Here is a 6,441-nt window from a genome sequence, read left to right as displayed (position 1 = left end):
GCTCTTGTGCTTTCAATAAAATATTTCACTTTCCCTGCAGTTGGGGTGTCTCCATGAAGGACAGTCCTGTGACCCAGAATTTCTGTTCCTCCTTGAGTGTGCTTTGTATATTGGCAGTGGAGCTCTACCTGCCTGGAGGATGACACCCTGAGTACCCTGCCAAGGAGCAGGGTGGGGAGTGGGGTGAGGATAGGGACTTGGATTCAGCTTTTAGTGCCTTCTTTCTGCATTCACCATGGCTTGTCCCTCTTGTCTCAGTTTCCTCATCACTGCTCAATGCCCAAGGAGGGCCACACTCCAGAAATAACAATTCAAACCACATTACTAAATGATTGTCATGGCTTAACTTCTGGAGCTATTGTGACTGAAGTTCCCTGTCCCTTGTGGCTTTTGGTTCCTCTCTTCCCCTCCCTTCCTCTTGTTTTACAGCTGTGTCTTGCCCAGGTACGGAAGGGTGGGAAGATGTATCCCAGGTTCCCCTAAACTAAACACACACACACACACACACACACACACACACACACACACACACACACACACACACACTTGCCTTCTGACTCATCCCCTGCGAGCTTAAGTCTGAAGATTCAGTACAGGGCTATTAGGACTTGATGTCATTCAACCTCATGGGATCATCAGGGGACAGACACCAGGATAACCTCCATTCACAGATGATGAAACTGAGGCACTGAGAAATTCAGGGACTTGACCAGTGCCACACAGCTAAGGATTGGACTTGATGGCTTAACTTTGAGACCTATGCCTTAACTGTTCACTGCTCTGCTGCTTCCAGTCCAAGGTTGTAAGTTTCATGTAGCCTTAAAGTTTTATGATCACCACAGGAAGGGCAATAGCTCTCTCTGATAACAAGCAGGCTCCCAAGCACTGGTACCTGTGGGTACCAGTCCTTGGCTTCTAAACACATAGCCAGTGGCTGCACATGAGATGAACTCTAGGCTGTGGCCACTGAATTGTTCCCTCACAGCTGACATACTCCCAAACTTCCAGAAGCACCCAAGGGCAAAGGCAATCTCTTCATCGTTAAAAATAGCCACACAGCTTTCTATATCAGGTGTGCTGTGTAAAGGCAGCTATATACCCACTAAATCAGGAGCTCACTGAGAGAAAAGAGTTTGTAGCTAGAAAAAGGAGACTGAAGGCGCTGGAGGGATGACTCAGGGGTTAGGAGCACACACTGCTTTTGCAGAGGACCTGAAGTTAGATGCCAGTGGCAATGCTGAGTAGCTCATAACCACCTTGGACTCTAGCTCCAAGAAGATCTGACACCTTCACCCTCTTCTGGCTTTCATGTGAGCACCTCGACAACATACACACATATACACAATGTTTTGTTAATTAAAAATAGGGACTGGGGAGATAATAGCTCAGCAGGAAAGAGCACTGACTGTCTTCTTGAGGACTCAGACTTACTTACCAGCACCCATACAGCAACCGACAACTGTCTGCAATTCCAGGCCCAGGAGATTCAAGATCTCTTCTTTGTAGGCACTGACAGGTGGTGCAGTCATATATGCAACTAAAATACCCATACATATTAAACAATACATGAAAAAAATACTTAAAAAATTTAAAGCTCCTCAGATAAAATGCATTGTATAGGTATTTGAAAAATAACTATACTTAAAGAATTAATAAAAATATTAATCAAAAGAAAAAGAGGACTCCAGTCCTACCTCTGACACTTGGTAATGTTCTCAGCCTCCCTGAAACTCAATTTTCTCATGTGCATGATGGATGTGAGGCTACTAAATAAAATTACTTTTTTTCTGAGGTGCTTAGTACTGAGGCTGGCAAAGTAGATATTCAATCTATATTCACTGTGGTTAGGCACAGATTTGGCAAATTCTTTTAAAAGATTCTTTTATTTTATGTGTGTGGCTGTTTTGCCTGCATGTATGCCTATGCAGTGTCTGCAGTATTTGTGGAGTCCAGAAGAGCACATTAGGTTCCCTGGAACTGGAGTTACAGAGGGCTGTTATCTGCCTTGTGGGTGCAGGAAATCCAAACCAGGTCCTCTGGCTTAACCGCTTCCCACCTCTCCAGCCCTAGAGCTGGTGAATCCTACAGTAAGAAGCTATTAGACGAGCTGAACTAACTGTATTATGTGCCTCTCCCATCCCTGTAAGGAAACACCTCACAGTAATACCCTAAGAAGGGAGGAGAGTTTCCTGGGCTCAGTTTCAGTCTGTCATGAAGAGAAGGCACAGGGCCTGGAGTCCATGCTGGTGGGAGCTTGTACCATGATGTTCAGATCTTGGCAGAGAACAGGAAGCAGACACTAGATGGGCACCAGAGCTAGGCCAGAACTTTGAAGGGCTCATACCCAGTGTCTTGTTTCCATCAGCTAAGGCTCGCCTGCTAAAGGACCCACGGCATCCCCCAATAGTACCACTACCTGGACATAACATAAGCGTGTGGGGAGACATTTCACATTCAAACTATAACAGTCTTGTTTTATGCAGGCCCCAATATAAAATTTGGTAAAATCATTCCCTGTAAGCACTGGAAAAACTCATCCAATTAGAAAATAAAAGACCAGTCCTTGGAGTTCTCCTATATTTGTTACTAAAAAGAAATCTGGAAAATGAAGAATGATAACAGATCTGAGAGCAGTAAATAAGATGATTTAGCCAATGGGCTCTTTAAAGCCTGGAACTCTCTTGCATTCTTTATTACCTATAGGATGGTCTATTATTGTGACTGATTTAAAAGGCTGTTTTTTTTCCTATGCCCTAACAAGAACAGGATAGAGAAAAATTTGCGTTCACGGTGCTTACCTATAACAATTCTCAACCTGTTAGAAGGAACACTGGAACATTATTCCACAAGGAATGATAAACATCCCTACTTTGTTTTGTATCAATATTTTGTACAACATCCATTAGACATAATTAATAAACAGTTTCCTGAATCTATAATTTTACCATTATATGGGTGATATCATATATAGCTGATTCAGATATAGATACCGGAAACAATTTTTGATGAAGAGAATTTTGCTTTGATGAGTATCACAAATTGCTTTTGCAAAAATACACAGGGGAGATTTTATTAATTACCTAAGATATAAGACAGGTTTACAGAAAATCCAACCATAGAAAGTACAAATCAGTAGAGATCAATAACAAACTCTTAATGATTTTCAAAAATGGCTGGGAGATATTAACTAGCTATGGCCCAGTTAATTGGATTAACTATTCAAGAGCAAGGTAATTTATTTCAAAACTTACAAGGTGATAGGACTTAAAGAGGTCAAGAAAATTATCTGCTGAGGCTGACAGAGAATTGGTTCTGGTAGAAAAGAAATTACAGAATGCATATGTGAATTCTCTAGATCCAGAGTTTGATTGTATTATAGTCAATCTACCTTCTACTCACTATCCCACAGGGATTCTTATGCAGATGGAAGATAATATCTTAAAATGGATATTTTTAGCAAATAGAGTAAAAGATTAAAGACTTATGTAGAAGAGGTTTCTGAATTGATACTTAAAGGAAAATTGAGACATAGTCAACTAGCAAGAACAGACCCAGCAGAAATTGTAGTGCCTTTTGCTAATGCTGAAGTTGCCTCATTATTTACAGAAATTGAACATTAGCAAAGAGCTTTCTGTAATATTTTTGGGCAACAAGACACATGGGGGTGGGCCCAGGCCCTATCCCAAAGGATATGACAGACTCTGATGACACTCTGTGGAAGGCCTCACCCTCCTTGGGGAGCAGAAAGGATATGTGATAGGTAGGGTATTAGTTGGGGGGGGTAATAGGGGAGGAGGGGAGGGATGGAGAACTGTGATTGACATGTAAAACAATCTTGTTTCTAATTCAAATAAAAAAATAAAGAAAAAATACAAATTCAAAAAAATATTTTTTGGGCAAGATGAGCAACAAATTCCCCAAAAGCAAGAGACTTCAGTTTATAAAAAGAAGTAATTGTTTTTTCCTCATGTAGTAAAAAGGAAAAACAATATCTGGAGCCTCTACATTCTATACTGATGCAAATAAATCAGGAAAGGCAAGTTATAATCCAGAAAAAATAAGTAAAGGGGCTCAAACCCCTTTTTATTTAGTTGATTCAGTTAAAAATCATAATTACTTGCTATTCTCACAGTGTTATTAGATTTTCTAGGAGCTCTTAACATATTTTCTGATTCTCAATATGCTGAATGAACTGTTTTACATATTGAAACTTCTGAACGTATTTCAAATGATTCAGAATTAACTTTGTTATTTATTCAATTACAATACAGAAATAGGAATCATCCATAGTACGTAACATGTATCAGTTCCCATGTGGTCTACCAGGCCCTCCAGCGCAAGGTAAGGATGAAATTGATCACCTATTGGTAGGAAATGTGAAATGTGCTAGAAGCCTGAGAATTTCATAAGAAGCACCATGTTATAACAAAAGTTTAAAAAAGATTTTTCCATTACTTGGCAACAAGCCAAGGAAATTATAATGAAATATCCTGCTTATTCTTTGTATAACCACACTCCATTACCTGCAGGAAGTAACTCAAAGAAATGAAATTTGGCAAATGGGTGTGTTTCATTTTGCAGAGTTTGGAAAATAAAAGTGTATGAACCGTAGCATAGGTACAAATTCCCAATTTCAATGGGCAACTGCCCTAAGTTCTGAAAAGGTTGATTCTGTAATTACACATTTATTAGAAGTTATGGCAATTATAGGGATACCTGTACAAATTAAGACTCACAATTCTCTAGAAAAGTTAAACAGGCATATTACAGGTAAACCACATGATATTACAGTAAAGCAGTTATAGAAATATGTAATAGATATTTTCAATAAATGAAAAGGGGTAATAAAGACTCCATAGAGACAGATTACATAGTGCTTTTTTAACTTTAAAAAATTTAAATGCTGTTGAAAAAGGAACAATGGCTGCAGAGAGTAATAGGATAGTAGAAAAAATGATGAATCAAATCAGCCTGTATGTTATAAAGATGGGTTTACCTCAGGGTTTACACTGGGGAAGAGGTTTTGCTTTTCAGCATTAGCAAAAGGCACTACAATTTCTGCTGGGTCTATTCTTCTATAGGAGAAGAGAATGTAACTAGGAACAAAGTTTGTGTACTCCAGATGTATTTAACAGATTGTGGTACTTTAACCTCTTGGAGATCTGCTGAATGTGACATTTAGCATGTTTAAGTTTTCTGCAGTGAATCTTTTATGTTTGTTTTGTTTTTAGAGATGAGGTTTCTCTGTGTAACAGCCCTAGTTGTCCTGGAACTATTAGACCAGGCTGGCCTCAAATTCTCCCAAATACTGGGAATAAGTCCTGTGCCACCGCTGCCCTTTGAGGTGTCTAAGAGGATGATTGCACCCTGAAATGATGAATGTATCTGCATTGGTGCAATGCCACTAAGCAGACAAACACCACCCAAAGATTGGATTTGGTCTACAAACTGCTCAAGATAACTTCAAAGAAGCTAGCTAATTGGCCCAGGCTAGGACCAGACAGCCAGGACTTCTACAGATGACTCTAGCCAGGACTTCAAATAAGCCCTGCACTTTCCTATCATATAGAGACTGGACAACAAATGATACATACAACTCTCCCAGGATTTGACCATTCTCCCAATTTTCTCAGGGTCATATAAAGATGCCATTGACCCAGACAACAGGAAGTAATCTAGAGAGAGAATATAATGTCCACATTCCCAAGCCAGCTCATGAACCATGGATAGATCCTGGTCCCACTGCCAGGGGTTCCATAAACAGACAGGCTACAAAACTGTCATCCACATGCAGAGGGCCTGTTTTGGTCCTATGTAGGATCCTCAGATGTTGGTCTAGAGTCCATGAGCTCCCCCCTCAAGTTCAGGTCAACTGTCCCTGTGGGTTTCCCCTGGCATGATCTTGATCCCCTTGTTCATATGATCCCTCCTCCCTCTCTTTGACTGGACTCTTGGAGCTCAGCCTGGTGCTTGGATGTGGATCTCTGCATCTGTTTCCATTAGTTACTGGATGAAGATTCTATGATGAAAGCTAGGGTAGTCTCCAATCTGATTACAGGAGAAGGACAGCTTAGGCACCCTCTCCACTATTGCTAGGGGTCTTAGCTGGAGTCATCCTTGTTGATTCCTAGGTATTTCCCTAGCATCAGGTTTCTCCCTGGTCCCATAATGGCTCCTGTTATGGAGATATCTCTTTTCTTGCTCTCCCACCCATCCCTCTCCCAACTTAAGCATCTGGTTCCTGTGGAGAGCCACAGCCCTAAGATGGCGCCTGGCTGGATGCCAGGTAGTCCGAGCTTAGCTGTAAACAAGCCTTATTTGGAAGTGCTTGAGGCATCTGGCGCGCTTCCTCCTTCTGTGGCCTATCCGGGATTGCCAGATGGCATGAGCTGATTGGGCACTGAGCATCTACTTAAGGGCTTTCGGGGGCTGGGAGAAGGG

This window comes from Cricetulus griseus, chromosome 6 (genome assembly GCF_003668045.3).
Source record: "Cricetulus griseus strain 17A/GY chromosome 6, alternate assembly CriGri-PICRH-1.0, whole genome shotgun sequence".
In the NCBI taxonomy this organism is placed as follows: domain Eukaryota; kingdom Metazoa; phylum Chordata; class Mammalia; order Rodentia; family Cricetidae; genus Cricetulus; species Cricetulus griseus.
This window is presented reverse-complemented; position numbering follows the sequence as displayed.